The sequence below is a fragment of the Scyliorhinus torazame genome, chromosome 17 (genome assembly GCF_047496885.1).
Source record: "Scyliorhinus torazame isolate Kashiwa2021f chromosome 17, sScyTor2.1, whole genome shotgun sequence".
NCBI classification, from domain to species: Eukaryota; Metazoa; Chordata; class Chondrichthyes; order Carcharhiniformes; family Scyliorhinidae; genus Scyliorhinus; species Scyliorhinus torazame.
In genome coordinates this window covers 172,614,147-172,633,791 of record NC_092723.1, presented here as the reverse complement: position 1 = coordinate 172,633,791, position 19,645 = coordinate 172,614,147, and positions in this window count along the sequence as shown.

Genomic DNA, 19,645 nt, shown 5'->3' with positions numbered 1-19,645 from the left:
ATGTTCACCATTAAAATATGTCACTATTATTTTAGTCTTCACAGCAAGCAAGACTTCACATCACCCCCCCCCCCGCCCCTGCCACCAACACCCTCCCCCCCCCCCCCCCCCCCCCCCCCCCCCCCCCCCCCAGTCCAAGATCAAAAGCCCCCGATGCACAGACTCCATCCTGAGGATGGGTGTGAGCGTGCTGTCAGCAGAAAGACAGGAGTCAGACTCCATCAGTGCTTTAAGAGCTTGAGAATCTGGAGATGATGAAGGCCTCCCTGGTCCTCCTGGCATGTCGGACCCTTGCCCCGGCCTGTCCTCCATCCTTCGGCTCCTCCTCGACCTCGTCCTCCAGCCCCTCGTGGTCCTCCTCCTCAGATGAGGCAGGATATCCCTCCGCCCCCTCCTCCTCCTCCTCCAGCGTGTCACCCCATTGCCTCACCAGATTGTGGAGGGCACAGAGCGACCACCACAAAGCAGGAGACCCTCTGGGGGTGTACTGTAGAGCCCCGCCAGAGTGGCCCAGGCATCGGAAACCGTATTTTGAGAGCAGCCCGGGATGCACCGCTCGATGACAGCACGGGCGACAACGTGGGCCTCATTATAACGGGTACTCTGCCTCGGTCTCAGGCCCCCGCACCGGCATCATCAGCCATGTCCTAAGCAGGCATCCCTTGTCTCCCCACAAGCCAACACATTATTCTGGAGTGGTCCTAAAAGACACTGATAATCTCTTGAGTGCCCCAGGATGTAGCTGTCATGCATGCTCCCAGGGTAGCGGGCACACACGTGTATGATACGGAGATGGCGGCCGCACACAATCTGAACATTCAGGGAGTGGAACCCCCTCCTGTTAAAATAGGGCACATGTGTGCTCAAGGCGACATGCGTGCCATCGATCGCCCCCTGGACCTGGGCATCCCGGGGATGGCGGAGAATCTTGCTGGGCCTGATACAGTTGGTATAGTCGGCTGCCGGGCATCCATCACCTCCCGAATGCAACTGTGGGCTGAAGATTGCGATATGCCACACTGAATCCCACTCGAGCTCTGGAATGACCCGGTGGCATAGAGGTTGAGGGCTGCAGTGACCTTCACGGCCACCGGGAGCAGGTATCCTCCTCCACGGGGGTGCCACGTCCGTGAGGATGTGGCATAGCTGTACCCACTGTCTCTCTTTGTTGAGACGCAGTCATCTGCGGCATGTGCTGTCCGTCAGCCCCTGGAAGGACCAACGGTTCCTGTAGAGTCATAGAGCCCTGCAGCCACAGTTTCTATCACTAAGCTAGTCCCACTTGCCCGCATTTGGCCCATATTCCCCTATACCCACATTGCCTATGTAACTGACTAACTGTTTTATAGCAAATTACATCCTGGCACGTCGCTGTCCTCCCCTTCTGGTCCCCCTCCTCAGCCTGATGGGTGGCTGGGTCCTTCAGGGTGTGCGGCAGCCCCCTGCACATGTGGAGCCACGTCCAGCCTGCGTTGGCCTTGCCACAAGCACAGCGAAGGCAGCCCCGGTGGGATCCACACCAGCAAACATATTTCTACCTGGAAGGAATTGGAGAAGGAGAGAGAGAGAGACCCACCAATCAGTTTGGGCTTCCATCCCGGACCCTCAAATCCCCCGGCCTCCCATCCTGACCATGACTGTCCCGACTTCTCCCAATGTGTCATCCAGCGAGCCGGTTGTGCTGGAAAAACCTCGCTCTGTACACTCACCCCCGGCCAGATCTGGAGTCCCTGTCCCCAGACCTCTGCCAGTAACATTAGGGAGCTTGTGCTCAGCTGCTCACCCAGACACTTACCCTTTGGCCACAGGAGGGTCCTCCGTGGTGATGCTCCTAGAGTACAGGCACACTGTTCAGGCATCAAAGGTTGCAAGGCATCCAGTCCACCATCATCCTTTCAGACATGGCACCTGTTCATTCGCAGAGGCACTTGAGGTTCAGGAGTGTGACGTACTCTCACAACTAACAAGGCAAATCCTCCTTTGAAATAGCCTTCAGCTGTGAAGCTAGAGGCTGCTCACAGTCAAAGGGAGTGAAATAACTTTTAGGAGAGAAACTCAGCAGGGCTTTGTCCTGGGAGAGTTGGTAGAACAGACAGGTTGCAGCTGCAGTTGCCCCTGTTATGGGTCTGGATGGCTTGGAGGCTTCACAGATGCAAAGTTCCTCCCCCATGCCCAGGGGCGACCCCAACCTGGGCCCCTCTAGACCCCTAAACAACCCCAACACCTCGCGATTCACGCAGTGTGCCCGGATCGGCACTAGGTGCAATGCAGTGGGAAAATAGCGCCCCATCTCTGTAATCAACTATCTACTAAAAAATGAATACCCTTATATAGCCCAAAGATTGTAGTTAAGGGTTGACGGTCAGTCAAAAGTGTAAAATGATGTCCAAAAGTGTAAAATGATGTCTTCCCGACCCGGACAGGCCCCGCCCAGCACCCCGACTCGGAGAGGCCCCCGCCCAGCGACCCGACCCAGAGAGGCCCTGCCCAGCACCCTGACTCGGAGAGGCCCCCGCCCAGCACCCTGACTCAGAGAAGCCCCACCCAGCACCCCTGACCCGGAGAGGCCCCACCCCAGCGACCCGACCCAGAGAGGCCCTGCCCAGCACCCTGACCCAGAGAGGCCCTGCCCAGCACCCTGACTCGGAGAGGCCCCGCCCAGCAACCCGACTCAGAGAAGCCCCACCCAGCACCCTGACCCAGAGAGGCCCCACCCCAGCGACCCGACCCAGAGAGGCCCCGCCCAGCACCTCGACCCAGAGAGGCCCCACCCAGAGACCCGACCCAGAGAGGCCCCCACCCAGCACCCTGACCCAGAGAGGCCCTGCCCAGCACCCTGACTCGGAGAGGCCCCGCCCAGCACCTCGACCCAGAGAGGCCCCCGCCCAGCACCCTGACCCGGAGAGGCCCCACCCAGCGACCCGACTCAGAGAGGCCCCTGCCCAGCACCCTGACTCGGCGAGGCCCCGCCCAGCACCCTGACCCAGAGAGGCCCCACCCAGCACCCTGACCCAGAGAGGCCCCCGCCCAGCACCTCGACCCAGAGAGGCCCCACCCAGAGACCCGACCCAGAGAGGCCCCACCCAGCACCCTGACCCGGAGAGGGCCCCCACCCAGCGACCCGACCCAGAGAGGCCCCGCCCAGCACCCCAACCCGGAGTGGCCCCACCAGCACCCTGACCCAGAGAGGCCCCGCCCAGCGACCCGACCCAGAGAGGCCACGTCCAGCACCTCGAGCCAGAGAGGCCCCACCCAGCGACCCGACACAGAGAGGCCCCACCCAGCGACCCGACACAGAGAGGCCCGTCCAGCACCCCAACCAGGACAGGCCCCACCCAGCACCCTGACCCAGAGAGGCCCCGCCCAGCACCCTGACCCGGACAGGCCCCGCCCAGCGACCCGACCCAGAGAGGCCACGTCCAGCACCCGGAGCCAGACAGGCCCCGCCCAGCACCCAAACCCGGAGTGGCCCAGCACCCCGACCCGGACAGAGTTCTGCCCAGCACCCCAACCTGGAGTGGCCCCGCCCAGCACCCCGACAGGCCCCTCCAGCACCCCGACTCAGACAGGCCCCGTCCAGCACCCTGACCCAGACAGGCCTCGCCCAGCACCCCGAACCGGACAGGCCCCGCACAGCACCCTGACCCAGACAGGCCCCACCCAGCACCCTGACCCAGACAGGCCCCACCCAGCACCCCAACCCGGAGAGTTCTGCCCAGCACCCCAACCTGGAGTGGCCCAGCACCCCGACCCGGACAGGCCCCGCCCAGCACCCTGACTTAACGGCAGATGGAGGAAAGGAGGAGAATCCACCTGCAGGCCCGACCAGGCTTACCCCAAGGCTCAATTCAGGAGCATCCGACCAGACCACCAACGCTGGAACCCAACATGGGACCTGCCCAACCTGACCCTGCCTGCGATCCAAACCCGGACTAAAGATCCCCAAAATGGTGGAGACACCACGCGAGGACCCAAATGCGCTGAAAGTTAGACCTGTCCCTCACAGAACCCTGGGGCCCAACCAGACCACAAATATCCCCCCCCCCCCACCGGCGACACCGAAATCGCAACTAGCACCCGGGACTCCTCCAGACGCGACGCTGCAATCGAAACCAGCGCCCTGGACCCCCACCAGATGCAATCACACACCTTCCACAAGGTCAGCCATCTCCCTTTGGATCCCAGGTCCATCCAGAAGCAGCCACCGACGGAGGAAGCGAGGGAAAAGCGGCGGTCTGCAGGTGAGACTTCTCTCCCCAGCATACTCCTGGCAAACATCCAAGCGATTGAAAACAAGCTGGACAAGCTTAACGCCAGACTTACCATTCAGAGGGAGTAAGAGACTGCTGTGTGCTCTGGTTTCACGGAGACATGGCTCACCCCTGCCTCACCGGACTGTACCATACAACCTGACGGCTTCTCATACACCGGATGGACCGCCTGGCCTTATTGTGCAAAGCAAAGCGTGGAGGGTTACCTCCTCATTAACTCCTACTGGTGCGCAGACGTGGCGACCCTGGTGAACTACTGCTCCCCGGACTTGGAATACCTGACTGTGAAGTGGCTACCCGTACTACCTTCCACAGGTGTTCACTTTTGCCATCAGCTGGGAGCATGCAGCCTTCCAGCCCACAAACAAACTAGGTCCTCTCTTACCTGGACTATCGGTTCCCGAGAGGTAGGTTGCAGAGTCGGCAGCCTCCGAGGTTCCCGCTCCCGCAGCCCATTTACAGAGCCACGGATGCAGTCTCCACAGCTTCTCCCCACTACAATCAGTAAGTACGCCCAAACTTTATTTTGTTCTTAAAGATATGCTCGTTACTCACAGTTGTGTCCCGAGTTATTTTTCGAAACGCTCTTTGCACCAGCCGCGGTCGTGATCGATCAGTTTACTCATCAACGTCTTTCCGAGATCTGAACAGTTTTTGAAAAATTTAGGTCTGCCTTTTTTTCCACTTGCCACAATCTCATTGATGGTTGTTTCCAGTCCGAATTCTCATCAAAGATTCTCTCTGGCTCGAACTTCGCCGATGGTTATTATGGCCCGTATCCTTATCGCCAATTTTCTCTGCTGTAATATTTATGTTGTTAGCCAGAAAGAGAAGATGAAGTAGAGGTGTCATGGAATCATAGAATTTACAGTGTAGAAGGAGGCCATTCGGCCCATCGAGTCTGCACCGGCCCTTGGAAAGAGCACCCTACCTAAGCCCACATCTCCAACCCCCCCCAACCCAGTAACTCCACCTAACCGTTTTGGACACGAAGTGCAATTTAGCATGGCCAATCCACCTAACCTGCACATCTTTGGACTGTGGGAGGAAACCGGAGCACCCGGAGGAAACCCACGCAGACATGGGGAGAAAGTGCAGACTCCACACAGACAGTGACCCAAGCCGGGAATCGAACCTGGGACCGTGGAGCTGTGAAGCAACTGTGCTAACCGCTGATCTATCGTGCCACCCTTAAGTTCGTAAAAACACAGGGCAGGGTTTATTAAGAGATGTTTATTCTACACGGTAAAGTGGTGAACTCCGCTGACATCACGACAGATCACGCGGTGTTCCACTAGCAGGCAATGGTACGTGAATACATAACACTAACCATCACACTGTGTTATGGCATGGCATTACCATCATTGAATCCCTAACCATTCTGGGGGTTACCATTGACCAGAACCTGAACTGGACTAACCCTATAAATACCATGGCTACAAAACAGGTCAGAGGATCCTGTGGTGAGTAACTCACTTCCTGACTCCCTAAAGCCTGTCCACCATCTATAAGTCAGGCGTGTGATGGAATACTCTCCACTTGCCTGGATGAGTGCAGCTCCAGCAACACTCAAGAAGCTCAACACCATCCAGGACAAAGCAGCCCCGCTTGATTGGCACCCCTTCCACAAACATTCACTCCCTTCACCACCAACGCACAGCGGCAGCCGTGTGTACCACTACAAGATACTCTGCAGTAACTCACCAAGGCACCTCAGACAACACCTTCCAAATGCACAACCACTACCATCTAGAAGGACGCGGTCATCGGATACATGGCAACACCACCACCTGGAAACTCCCCTCCAAACCACTCACCATCCTGACTTGTAAATATATCGCTGTTCCTTCACTGAAGTTGGGTTAACAATCCAGGAACTCCATAACAGCACTTAGCTACATTGAGCGATCCTACACCACATGCACTGCAGCGGTTCAAGAAGAAAGTTCACCACCACCTTCTCAAGGGCAATGAGGGATGGGCAATAAATGCTGGCAGTAAATGATGAATCTATTGCATAATGAAATACTAACTATGCTAAAGACTAATGTATCAAAATACCACATGGTTCGAAATAAAATGCCTATTGGCACTCATATTTTTCACTTAAAAAGCATTGTTTTACTGATATTTGGGAATCCAAGGAGACCATTTGGCCCATCAAGTATGCATTGACCCCCAAGGATGGCACGGTGATGCAGTGGTTAGCACTGCTGCCTCATGGAGCATATGACCTGAGTTCGATCCCGGCTCCGGGTCACTGTCCGTGTGGAGTTTGCGCATTCTCCCCGTGTCTGCGTGGGTCTGAGCCCCACAAACTAAAAAGGTGTGCAGGGTAGGTGGCTTGGCCACGCTAAATTGCCCCTGAATTGGGAAAAAAAAAAAGAAATCGGACACTCTGAATTTATTTTTAAAAAACAGTATGCATCGACCCCCCGGAAAGTGCATCCCTTCTGGGTGCTCTCCCCCGTCCTATCCCCGTAACCCCAGTTAACCTGCACATCTTTGGACACTAAGGGGCAATTTAGCATGGACAATCCACCTAACCTGCACATCTTTGGAACCAAAATGCTGAGTACATAGGAAAACACGGAACAGGAGATTTGGAAATGATATGGACAACACACTCAGTGTCACTTGCACCTCAAAATTTCCCAATGCGCCACTGTGTGTACATCTTCGAATGAGATCGGCCAGATAATAGTGAACATCGCGGCCACCAATTGTACTTCTTACTGCAAAGGATAATATATTTAATAGTCAAACAATATGCGTTTCAATCATAACAGAGCAATCATTAACTAAAGTGATTTCACAAAATAGTTCAGGGAACTTAGATTGTTCTGCTTAAGGGAATCATTTGCTTAAGGCATCAGGAACTCCCTAACCCAAAGCAATTAATTCCTTTATGAGATTACTTCAATTTTTGTACCTGAGCACTATCTGAAAATATAGCGACACTTAGTGGCAGATAGCATGCACTGCAATTAAAGCTGGCTCTATCCTCCAAATCCCATGATTAGTTAAAAGCATTTCAGTCCAGTTTTGGGGCATTCAAATAGTTCCCCAGGACCGCCTTTCAGAATCTGGGGTACATTAATACTTCAGCTTAGGTGATTGAGAATCACTTTTGTCCAATTTCCCAGCAATCAGTGGAGCAAACCTCAGGTCTCTGTCTTCGGCCTACAGTGTTCCCTGAAGCCCAACGCAAGCGTGAGGAACATCGCCTCATCTTCCGGTTAGGAACTTCACAACCTTCTGGACTCATCATTGCGCCCAACAACTTCAGGCCGTCAACTCCTCCATTTTGTGGGGGTTTTTTTGCCAAGCGCCAGTACGCATCTTGTTTTCATGCTTTTGCTTTCAGACAGAGCTCTTAGTTAGGGAAAATAATAATGTACTAACACACATTTTGTTCTCCCTATTTTGCTCTATGGATATGCCCAACAGGTCAGGCAGCATCGGTAGACTGCTGGCCCTCTATCCAGCTGGGGAGGGTGTGAGAGTTCAGGGATCGGTCCTCTGGTGGGGGTTTAGTTTTTTTCGGGTGGCAGGGCTGATGGATGGGGTGGAGAGGTTTTGATTCCTTCATCTGAGTGGAGGGGAAGGGGACTCTGGTGGAAGGGCGCCCACGCTAGCAAGTTTTGGTTAGTTAGCGAAAGGGTGCAGAGTGGGGGGAGGGGCTGCGGCCTGCTGAACCTGTTCAGGCAGGCTTTGGTGAGCCCAGAAGGTGTGAATAGTAGGGGGGTGGGGAATGTGGCGGTTTTAAGAAAAAGTGGCTTGGGGGTGGGATTCCTGGGAAGGGGAAGGGGGGATGTATTAGTTTGCTGACGGTGACTTGGAGGGAGGGAGAGGAGGGGTGAAGAGTGGCTGGGCCATCCATTGGGTGGGGTAAGGTGCCATCCTGTATGAGCACCGGGATGTGAAAGTTGGGGGGGGGGGGGGTTGTGGTAACATCGCCCAGAAAGATAATGGTTGAGAGTGGGCGTGGGGGGAGAGCTAAAGTCAAGAAAATAATACATTTCTTCTGAGGTCATATAATTTCCTATTAAAAGCCGAAGGGCCAGATTCTTCTGCCGCGCCCACCGCAGGATCGCCACGGGCGGGACGCGGACCACGTAAAGGTCCATTCACCTCGGGTAGGAATTTACTCCCGCCTGGCAGGCATGGCCGGGGAATCCCGCCCCTCAGTCTTTCTTCTGATTAATAGCATGTGCCTCTTGCTGGGAAATGTGTGATCCACCTGGCGAGGACCGGACTGATTCTGCCGAGGTGGCCTCCATAATTCAACGCTCCATTCCCATTCGCGCCCAGGATTCCCAAATTAACAATGGCTACTTTGGCTCAGTACCAAAACCAGCTGCTGCCTGTGGAGTAGTTCTCCCAAGAGTTGGCACCTTTTGGAAAGCGGGGGAAAATCATGCGGTATTAAAATTTAAACTGCCGCAAAATGCAGTTCCATAAAGAGACAGCAGCACCTGTTTGTCCAAAAGCATGGTCGTTGGGAGTAATGAAATATGCCAAAAGGTAAAATCCAAGAAACTGCTCATTAATCCTAGGACCCTCTGGTGTAAAAGTACTACAAAATAGTTTTTTAAACGCTCTACATGTATCTTTGACGTTTAGGTATGTAAGGTTGAACTGGTTATTAATAAATGTAGACATCCGTCTAATCAGCAAAGCCTTGTATTGTAGTTTCACTCTGAATTTGCTACAAACTCTGTTTTTTCCCCCTATGTCATTACAGTACTAGGGTCCTAAAATCTAAACAAAGGAAATGACAAAGGTATTGAGGCTTGAGTTGGCTCAGATAGATTGGGAAACTTCACCAAAAGCCATGACGGCGGATAGGCAATGGCTAATATTTAAGGAACAAATGTATGCATTGCAACAATTAGACATTCCTTTCAGGTGCTCAATAAGAAAAGCGGCCCAACCATGGATTGCAAAATAAGTTTGATCCAAGGAGGAGTCATATGAAGTGGCTAGAAAAAGTAGCAAGCCTGAAGATTGGGAAAAGTTCAGGGTTCAGCAGAGGACGACAAAGATTGATTAAGAGGGTGAAAAAAAAAGTATGAGAGTAAACTTGCAAGTAACATAAAAATAGATTGTAAAAGCTTCTAGGTGTATATAAAAAAAGATTAGAGAAGACAAATGTAGGTCCCTTAAGAGTCTGAAACAGGAGAATGTATTTATTTATTTTTTGAAATCTTTTTATTGGCATTTCTAATATTTATAAACAATTGTACATATGCAGCACATTTTTCTTACCCGAGTTAATTTACTTTACTGTAAGGACAGCACAGTGGTGCAGTGGTTAGCATTGCTGCCTCACAGTGCCGAGGTCCAAGGTTCAATTCCTGCTCTGGGTCACTGTCCGTGTGGAGTTTGCACATTCTCCCTGTATTTGCGTGGGTTTCGTCTCGTTAACCCAAAAGATGTGCAGGGGAGGTGGACTGGCCACGCTAAATTGCCCCTTAATTGGAAAAAATGAATTGGGCACTCTAAATTTATTTTAAAAATAAACCAGAAAGGTTTATTTTGTCTTTCCTTTAATTGACCCTCCATACATTTCGCCCCCCCCTCTGGATCGGTATATGGTCCCTCCCCATCCCGCCCCCTCCCCTGCGTAACTCCCCCCCCCCCCGCTGGCTACAGCTGCACTTTTATCCCCCCCCCGTGCCGGTTCGCTACAGCTGCACTTTTATCCCCCCCCCCCCCGTGCCCGCTGGCAACAGCTGCACTTTTATCACCCCCCCCCTTGCCGGTTGGCTACAGCTGCACTTTTATCCCCCCCACGCCCGTTGGCTACAGCTGCAATTTTATCCCCCCCCCGCGCCGGTTGGCTACAGCTGCACTTTTATCACCCCCCCCCCCCCCCCCCCCCCCGCGCCCGTTGGCTACAGCTGCACTTTTATTTTCAGGGGGTGGGGGTTAACTCCCCTCCCTCTTTTCTTCTTTTGTGGTTTCCCCACCTTCCTTCTGTCTTCCCCGGGTTGCACAGTCCTTTGGCTCCTCATCTACCTTGGTTTTTATTCTTAACTCACTCCTCGTTGCTGGCCTCGAACAGGTTTTGGAACAGGCCGACAAACTGCCCCCAAGTATCTAGGAAACCTTCCTCAGGCCCCCATATGGCAGAACCAGGAGAATTTATAATAGAGAACAAGGAAATGGAAGAACAAATAAACAATGACTTTAGTTCTGTCTTCACAGAGGAAGGCACAAATAAGTTCCCAGAAATGCTAAGCAATCGAGGGTCTAGTGAGAAGTTGAAGGAAATTAGTATTGTTAGAAAAATAGTGCTGGAGAAATGAATGGGATTGAAAGCCAATAAATCCCCAGAGCCTGATAATCTACACCCCAGGGTGCTAAAGGAGGTGGCCATGGAAATAGTGGGTGCGTTGGTTGTCATCTTCCAAAATTCTGTAGCTTTTAGAACAGTCCCGGCACAGTGGAGAACGGAACCCTGCTATTTAAAAAAGGAGGAAAGAAACAGAAAAGTACGGTCAGGCTAGCCTATCATCAGTAGTAGGGAAAACACTAGAGTCAATAATAATAATAATAACCTTTTATTGTCACACGTATGAAGTTACTGTGAAAAGCCCCTAGTCGCCCCATTCCGGCACCTGTTCGGGTAAGCTGGTACGGGAAGTGAACCCGCGCCGCTGGCCTTGTTCTGCATCACAAACCAGCTGTCTAGCCCGCTGAGCTAAACCAGTCCCTAAAAGGATGCGCTAACGGAACACTTCAAAAGTATGAATGGGATTGGACAAAGTCAACATGGATTTATGAAAGGGAAATAATGTTCGACAAACCTACTGGGGGTTTTTGAGGACCTAACTAGTAGAACAGCTAAAGAGAACGGTTGGATGTGCTGTATTTGGATTTTCAGAAAGTTCTTGATAAGAGTCCCACATAAGAGGTTAGTGTGACAAATTAAAGCACATGGGTGAAGTCAGGTGACCAGATGGCGGTACTACAGGAGGGGCAGGGGGGGTGGCACGGTTCGACTCAGAAACTTGGAGGTCATGAAGAAATGCCCTTGTAGATTGCTGGTGGCTTTATTGTGTTGGTGACTGTTTACTGTTTCAGGTTTGGAAGCTGTGCAAATTGCCAGTGCTTTTTTGTACTGTTGCCTTTTAAAGTTTAATGTACTGTTGCTGTTCAGCTGCAGCCTCATTTGTCTGAAGCCTAGAGCCCGGATAGGGGTGCTCTCTTGCTCTTCTGTCATGCTCTGCGTCAGTATGACTTTCTGGTGTATTGTTATCCACGGGTGACTTTCCACTGAAGCGCGTCTCCTGCTGGGAGCTGTGGGGTTTGGGGGGGGGGGGGGTGAGTTGCTTTGGATGCTGATAACTTCATTGTGCTGTTGACTGTTTAATGTTTGGAGGCCACATGTGTTTGTTTGCTGCAGCCTTGGTTCTGAGGCTTGGTCCCGGAAAGGGATGCTCTCTCACGCTTCAGCTATGCTCCGCATCAGTGTGACTTTCTGGTGTATTGTTGCACTACCCCCAAGCCGCTTTCCACTGATGTGGGTCTGCTGCAGAGAGCTGCGGGAGGGGGAAAAGAGTGGCGGGTTGATCTAGATGCTGCCAACTTCATTGTACTGTTGCCTGTTTAATGTCACTGTTAAGTAGTTTGTTTTGTCTCTTTTGTATAAAGGCATTGTTGACCGTTTAATAAACAAAATCTTATCCAGTGGTGCTGCTGGTTGTGTTTGCTGCTTGCTGCTGCTTGTAGCTGCAAATGCCTGGAGGCTCCTGCTGCTGTTTCCTTCTTTTTCCCCAGCCTGAAAGAAGGATTTATTTTCCACAATACCTGGAACACTGGGCTCAGGGGGGACATACGAGTCCAGAAGGCAATCAGCTTTGAAGCAAGAAGATGCTGCAGGACCTGGTGCACGACCTTGATCCAAATGAACAACATGAAGATGCTGAAGAAATGCGTTCACAGATTGCCGATGCTTTTGTTGCTGGTGAGGTGAGTGCTGCGTGCAACTGGTACTTCACCGCGGGTCAAACACACTGGAAATCGAGGATGTTCAACTGCACCTTGAGCACAGGTGGACTATGTGGATGCCAGGATTTGGTTCCGGTGAGATTGGGTCGTGTTGGAGGGTCTGCACAGCTGCGGCTCATAGACGGAGAAAAGCACTGATACGTGGAACAACCAACAAGTAACAGATTGATGGACAGATAATTCCTATGGCAAATTTCTGGACATGATAAAAGCGTCCTCAGGCTGATCCTGTCGAGGAACCTGCGTGGCGTGATACCGTGTGTTTGGTTTGTTTCACGAAAATGAGCTGATATAGCTTTGTATTGGTACTAATATCGAACGGTGATGTTTCCTTGTTGATTAATAGTGCGCTGTGTGGAATGTTACGAAGTTGATTTTCGGATTGTTAATGTTAATGAAAACTCAAGTGCATTGTCATGGGTACATGTACCATGTCTCAAATGAGTGTTATTGCCTTGCATTCCAATCCAGCTGTGAGGCCTGGACATTTTGCCAGAGCACTGGAGGCATCAGCACCACATTGACAGCAGCCAACAATCAAACACCCAAGAGCTGGCTTCAGCACTGGGGATACCCCATCAACCAGAGGGCGATTGTACCTGGCCACGGTCTCTCTAATGTTCCCAACAAAGGTCTGGGGTCTAAGAGCTCCTGATGTGGCCTGGGGTGTGCCGCAGAGTGGGGTCCTCCAGTGCAACTGGCTCAGTGGATGGCACTCTGAGATAAGGCAGGACGTAAGGGTGGGGGAGGCCCAGGAGATACGAGGGTCCCAGGGCAGAAGCCCTAATTATAGCAAACAAAATGGATGGTGTTATTGACCGTGCAGCGGCAACCCTCATGGTGCTGGAGGCAGCCCAGGCACTGGAAAAGGCAGCAGCTTCAATACAGGCTGGAGTCAGCACGCCATGTTGTTGCCAATCGGCACCGGAGTAATGCTGCCAATTAATAATGATGCTTTTTTTATTGAGTGGAATACAATCCCACCAGCGTCACCAAATTAACTAGATATGGCAGTTATTAGTGATAATATTGCCTTTCAGAGTCGCCAGGTATCAAATGATACCACCACAAGGTTTTACCGGATATCGATCAAAGACCAAACAACCAGTTAGTTAGTTCAAGTTCAATGATAGTTTATTTACACACAAGAATGACTTCGACATGCAACATAAAACGCTACAAGTTAAATTACATCTAATACTACAACAACCTGTACTTAACGTCAGACACCCGGCTTTATGCAGAGGAACAAGGCCTTTGTTCGGATCTTGCGTGGCTGGGTCTGGAGAAGTGACTTTGTTTCTGCTGGGCTCATCCGTCTGGTAGCGATCGTTGGTCTTGAACTTGTTTTCTGGTCGTGATGCTACACTTGGTCTTCGGCATAGGTCGGGGGCCAAGAGAGACCAAGCGCCGGGGCCAACAGAGACCGAGCGCCGGGGTCAAGAGAGACCGAGCGCCGGGGTCAAGAGAGACCGAGCGCCGGGGTCAAGAGAGACCGAACACATGGCAGTGTCTCTCTTTATCCTTCTGGGGTTTCGCGCTCTTTTGGGCGGTCCTTAGCTTTCGACCCAATAATTCGGCAGGCTTCGATTACTGCCTTTGATTTTGGTCAATAAAGGGGCGGGTGCCTTGATGGCGGGGCGTGTCCTGAGCAGTTATTGACCTTGGCTTTTTGGGCTCCCTGAGCAAAGGGAGTGGCGCCGATGAGTCTGTTTCTGTATCTGTTACCCGAGTACAGGTCTTTTGTTCTGGGGAATTGGGCTATTAGAATGCAAATGAGCGGGGGTTTCGATCGTGCCTAGCTATCTGGGTTGCAAATACACACACAAGCTCTGAGTGTGTCTGAGTCCTGGGTTGGCCATAATTCCCATGGTCCTTTGCAGGTGGCCATCTCAGATGGCTACATCCCGTCCTCTTGATCCTGAATGCGAAGCGTGGTGGATCACATTCATCCGTCCTTGGTGTGCCGGTTACCCTTGGTCAAGGACAGGTTCCACACTACTCTGTCCTATGTTTTTGGAACATTTACCTAAGTTTTATTAACACATCATACATTCATAATCTCTAAGGGGTCACTATAAAACATTCAACTATTACACATTCAACTTATTCGCACAAGGGAATGTCTAACTATCACTATCTAAGCTACTCTCATGCTGCTGGCAAATATAAAAAGGAACGTATGTACAATACAAAATTTTTAAACCAACGGCAGCATCACATTTCTACTTAACTTATCAACGTTACAGAGGTGTACAATCTTTATTTTTATCAGTGGTTACATTGTTTGTTGAGTTGGGTGAATTCCGAAAGAGGGGGCTCGGAGAGTATATATCGGGGAGCGGGGGGCTCTTTTTCGCCATTTTCGGAGTCTGGATGACACTGCAGATTATCGCTATCACCAGAAGGGCCTCTACTGTATATGAAAGGGAATACCATTTAACAATGTTTTCGCACTGAGTGGGGGTATCAGTGTTTATCTCTATGTGTGGTGTGGTGTCCGGGCTAGGGGTATCATGTTGTGTGGGAATGTTCGGGGCTGGTGTGGTGTAGGGTACAGAGGCTTGTAACGCGCGCAGTTGTAGGAGTCCAGCGATGATCACAATGGAGGTCATCAGTCCTGTCTTCACCTTGTCTTCTGTCTTCGTTCTTCATATATTCCTGGGGGTGCAAGCATAATATCTGTTATTATCTTCGGTTAATATCTCATTTTGTTTGTCTTTCTCTCTTTAACTTCAATTACCCATTAGAATCATGTGTGACTCCCTCATTTATTTTTTGAAATACCATTTTTTAGAGACAAGACATGCAAATGTTTAAAGTACAGAGACTCTCTGGTCGATGCTTGGAGTGGGCAGACAATTTCTTCGACCAGTCTTTCCTAAATCACAACCATGGGAGGTTGAGGCTTATCTTAACCAGCCAAATGTTATGGCGGTCGGTTTTATAAAGTTTCTTCGTCCCAGGGTCCAGAGATAGTTCGCGCATAGAAGCATATATGTGGCAACCAAGTATGTCAAACGTGTAAATAGCAGGCGGGGAAGCGACCAAAGAGTCGGGGAAGGTAAAGAGTTGAATGTACAGACTGTGGCAAAGGGCATTCTTTAAACCACAATAAGAGCAGAGAAGGGAAACCTAAGACCTGCCAAAGACAGTGAAACGTGTAAAGAACCATTCCAGAGTACTCAAAGTGACGGGAACATGAGGTGCGTGTGGGCCGCGGCAGGGCAAGAATGGGTGGGATTCCCGGGTAGGGCGGTGATCAGTGTCGTTGCACCACTACCCGAGCTTAGCTGACCAGATGCATTTGGGGTCCTCAGGCAGGGCGGGGATTAGTGCTGTTATTCCACTACCTGGGTGACCGAAACGAGCGGAAAGAATTTGTAACATGTGAGATCGAACAATTGTTCCTTTAACAGCCATTGGTCAGTAAATGGCGTTGGAAGAGTAACTATGACTGTTTCAAGAAATTGGGTGTCAGGCCGACATTAATTAAAACCATGTAGCAATAAAAAAGAAAGAAGGAAAGAAGGCGGGCAGGCTCCATCAGTAAATAGGAAACCGTAAATCTCATGCAGTTCCTTTTTCGCATCATCTGGACACCTCAGTGTTCTGTATCAATAAGCGTTGTAAAAGGGTTACCGTAACGGGAGTCAGACTAGGAATCGTCACCATTTCCCGGTTGCCAGAATCGAGTCTGCCGTATTTGTGCCGTGGCCGCGTGGGCTGTCGTGGAATCCGAATCGTCATGTCTTACCAATCTACAAAAATTGTTGCGGTGCCAAAAAGGGGTTCATTTGTCGTGAGGGGCGGTGGCAGCAAAGGGGAAATTACTGTTCTTTGGCGGTGGCGGTGGCTCTGGCTGTGGAAGGGGATACTGGGGGCCAAATATGTCCTGGTCGTGGTTCCAGGGGCTGGAATGACTGGGGCAGGGGAGATTGTACCAGTGGTCAGTGATCGTGGTCAATTCGGGAAGGCTGGCGCTATCGTCTGAATCAAGCTCAAGGTGGAAAGGCGTACCTGTGGGCGGAGACAAGGTCGGGTCTGTGGGCGTGGACGTGCTGTCCTGGCTGGGGTGGGGGGGGGGGGGGAGGGCTAGTCTAAGTTGTCGATGGGCAGGGCGGAATCATCTGCCATTGCTAGGGAGACATGGTGGGAGTGGCTACATTGGGTTCCAGAAACTTTAAGCTGGTTGATATGGAATCAACCTGTCTTTCCATTAGGGTACGTTATTTTGTACACAGAGGGGCTCACTTTATCCAAAATTGAGTAGGGTCCTGCAAATGTAGGGGCGAGGAACGAACTGGGATTATGCAGGGAAACCATCACTTGCTGACCGACTGTATACTCTACTGGGTGGACTGTTTTATCAAAGCAGGCCTTACTCTGCTTTTTCCTAGCACCTAGTCGAACAGCTGCAGCAAGCTGGGCTGCTTTAATATTTTCCGTGAGTTGTTGGACTGCTTTTTCGTGGGTGAGGGCAGTGACTGTGGAGCTGGCCAAATCAAGTCCTAATAAATATTCAGTTCCTTTCATGGGTCGTCCGGTCATGAGGGTGTGGGGGGTGAATCTTGTGGAACTGATACTGTGTTCCTAATAAACATAAGGGCGAATGGGAGAACTATGTCCCATGTGGTGTTGTGCTGTTGCACCATTTTCCAAATAGTTGCTTTCAAAGGTGCGATTCATTCTCTCAACAATGCCGCTGGATTGGGGGTGATACGCTATGTGGAAATTTTTGCTTGATTCCAAAAATCGTTGGGACATTTTGCATGACTCTGCCAGTGAAATGGGAACCTTTGTCTGACTCAATGCTGCGGGGAAGACCCCAGCGTGTAAATATCTGTTGGGTCAAAATCTTAGCTGTGGCTTTCGCTGTGTTCGTCCGGGAGGGAAATGCTTCTACCCATTTTGTAAAGGTGTTGATTACCACTAATACATATTTAAAACCATTTCTGTAGGGGGGGGCCCAATGTAGTTGAGCTGTAAATTTGTCCATGGGCCATTAACAGGTCGGGTGTGTCTTAATTGTCCCTTCTTGGAGTACCTTTCAGGATTGTTCTGTGCACAGATTAAACAATTCTCGACATAATGCATGACATCCGCTTTTAAATCGGGCCACCAACACAAAGGTCTTAAATGGGCAATGGTATTGTCTATCCCCTAATGTCCGTGTCCGTGATGAAACTGGCAAATTATCTGGTTTCTGTCCTGGGTGGGGACCACATAAATTCCATTTCTCAAAACTATTCCGTCCTGTACCATCAGTGTGTCTTTGAATTTGTCGTAGGGGGCTGGGAAGTTATCGTCTAAAACTTGCTTAAGAGTGTCGTCTGCCTTTTGGGCCTGGGATAGATCCTCGATATTGGTCTGAGAAACCTGAACTGCGTGTATCGGTTCACTTTCGGGGGGTTGCCAAAAGTGTCCATGGCGTGATCCTGACATGGCTAAGGCGGCTGCCTTTACGTTACCGGGTGGGGAGGAACGATGATGGCTTCTCACTTTGATTATGCCATATGTGCAGTCTTTTGCTGTCTTAAGGATATGCTTCAACAATGGGGCTGAGGGTAGGGGTTTATCATCAGCGGATATGAATCCTCTAGATTCCCACAGGGGCAGGAATTCTGTCAAACTATTTCAGACATATAAACTGTCCGAATATATATCTGCGGGGGTCGGGAAAGAATCTGGGTGCTGCACTCCATATGCTATTGCTGCTAATTTGGCTGCTTGTGATCCTAGGTGGCCGGGCAATTTAAAAGATATTTCCTCTAATGCGCGTCCCTGCGCATCTTCCACATAAATACCGCATCCTGTTATTCTTTTTCCATTGTCAATGGTGGAGGAACCATCTACATAAATTTTTTAAGAGTTATCCGTGGTCGGGTATTCTGTGTTCTGATGCTCGCTTGTGTGGGTAGTGATTTCGGAATAAAGGGTCCTGTGTGGTATTTGGCTGCAATGATCTGACGCTCATGTGGGGTTCCTTCATACTGCAGGTTGTCCGCTAAAAATGTGTGGGTCTTTATCTGTTTAACTGTGATGTCCCTTCCTTGTAATAACTGTGTCCAGTGAGCTGCTCTGATCTGGCTGACTGAACCGTCCTTTAACCTACCACCTAACAGTAGCTGCGTTGGAGTGTGCTCGGTTAAAATCGTTACGGGGTTGAGGCCTGTGATATATGCAAAATATTGAACTGCCCAAAAGACTGCGAGCAAGTGCCATTCGCAGGCTGGAAATCCGTGCTCTACGGGATCCAAAATTTGTGAGGCATAGGCTATGGGTCCTAATCGGTCATGTCTTTCCTGGAGGAGTACTGCTGATAGGGTTCAGTCGGTGATCGCTACTTCTATGGTGTAGGGAGAGTGTGGGTCTGGAACTTGCAAAGATTGGGGCTGTGCCTAGGGTGCGTTTTAATTCATCGATGGCGTCCGTGTGCTGAGGAAGCCATTCCCCATGGGGCGTTCTTTTTTAGGAGCTCTGAGAGTGGGGCTGCTTTTGTGGCAAAACCATCTATATGGTTCCTACAATATCCAACTAATCCTAAGAATGACCGGAGTGCAGTGACATTGTGGGGCAGGAGCAATTTAACTATTGACTCAATTTGTTTGTGTTCAATCTCTCTCTTCCCGTGGGTGGTAATGGTGCCTAAATAAGGGACCTTTTCTTTTAAGATCTGGGATTTTTTCGGGTTGACTTTGCATCCAATTGATTGTAAGAGACCTAGCAATTCGGAAGGAAGCTTAAATGCTCTTCCGTTGTGTCAGTCTGTAGGAGTAAGTCGTCCACATACTGAATAAGGCATTCGGGTCGGGAAAATTTGGAAAGTCCGTTGGCCAATTGTCGGTGAAAGATGGAGGGGGAGTTGTGGAAACCTTGCGGGAGGCATGTCCACGTATGCTGCTGTCCTTGAAATGTAAACGCAAACTTGTATTGACAGGCCTTATCTAAGGGAATGGACCAAAAGCAATTGCTAATGTCCAGCACAGTAAAGTACTTAGCATGTACTCCCTGCTTCAGCATGGATTCGGGACTCGTGGCAACGGTGGGGGCTGCTAATGGGGTGACCTTGTTGAGCTCTCGGTAGTCAATGGTTAATCTCCATGAACCGTCGGGTTTCTTTACGGGCCAAATTGGGGCATTGTTTATTGAGGCTATGGGCCGAATTACTCCTTGATCTAGTAAGCTATTGATAACTTTTTCAATCTCACGCTCGGCTTGCTGTGGGAAACCATATTGCTTCTGGGGCTTGGGATCGGGACCTGTAATTGTGACTGTTCCCGGAATTTTTCCACAATCGTGCTTGTGCTGGGCGAAGGAAGCTTTATGTTTTCTTAGGACCTCTCTAATCGTCC